At 40.7% G+C, this 915-nt stretch overlaps 1 non-coding gene across 1 annotated transcript; it reads left to right on the top strand.

Annotated features, from left to right (window-relative positions):
- Window positions 1-215: 215 nt before the first annotated feature.
- Window positions 216-322, top strand: LOC129490965 (U6 spliceosomal RNA). Its single transcript, XR_008660415.1, has one exon. It is a non-coding gene; the product is annotated as a U6 spliceosomal RNA (small nuclear RNA).
- The last annotated feature ends 593 nt before the right edge of the window (window positions 323-915 follow it).

The raw sequence follows: 915 nt of genomic DNA, 5'->3' as shown, positions 1-915 counted from the left end.
CCCATTTCCCTCCCCCAGCCTCTGGTAACCCCCATTCTATTTTCTGTCTCTATGAATTAGCTTGCTCTAGGTGCCTCATTTAAGTGGAATCATGCAATATTTGTCTTTTTATGACTGGTTTATTTCACTGAGCATACTGTTCTCATGTTTTATTATGTTGTGCCATGTGAGAGAATTTCCATCTTTTTTATGGCTGAATAATATTCCATGGCATGGTGCTTGCTTTGGCAGCACATGTACTGAAATTGGAAAGATACAGAGAAGATTAGCATGGCCCCTGCACAAGGATGACATGCAAATTCGTGAAGCGTTCCATATTTTTTTTTCACAATAGCGAAGACTTGGAATCAACCCAAATTCCCATCAATGATAGACTGGATAAAGAAAATGTGGCACATATACACCATGGAACACTATGCAGCCATAAAAAAGGATGAGTTCATGTCCTTTGCAGGGACATGGATGAAACTGGAAACCATCATTCTTAGCAAACTAACACAAGAACAGAAGACCAGACACCACATGTTCTCACTCATAAGTGGGAGTTTAACAGTGAGAAACCATGGACACAGGGAAGGGAATATCACACACCAGGGCCTGTAGGGTGGTAGGAGGATAGGGGAAGGACAGCATTAGGAAAAATATCTAATGTAGATGACGGGTTGATGGGTGCAGCAAACCACCATGGCACGTGTATACCTATATAACAAACCTGCATGTTCTGCACATATATCCCAGAACTTAAAGTATAATAAAAAAATTTCATGACACAAATGTATCACACTGTGTTTATCAATTTACCTGTTGATGGACACCTGGGTTGCTTCTACCCTTTGGCTATTGTAAATAATGCTGCTATAAAATTGGTTATGGATTAGCTGGGCATGGTGGTGCATGCCTATAGTACCAGATCCT

Source organism: Symphalangus syndactylus, chromosome 9 (genome assembly GCF_028878055.3).
Source record: "Symphalangus syndactylus isolate Jambi chromosome 9, NHGRI_mSymSyn1-v2.1_pri, whole genome shotgun sequence".
NCBI lineage: Eukaryota > Metazoa > Chordata > Mammalia > Primates > Hylobatidae > Symphalangus > Symphalangus syndactylus.
Note: the sequence above shows the minus strand (reverse complement) of the source record. Positions and strands in the feature narration are given on the sequence as shown.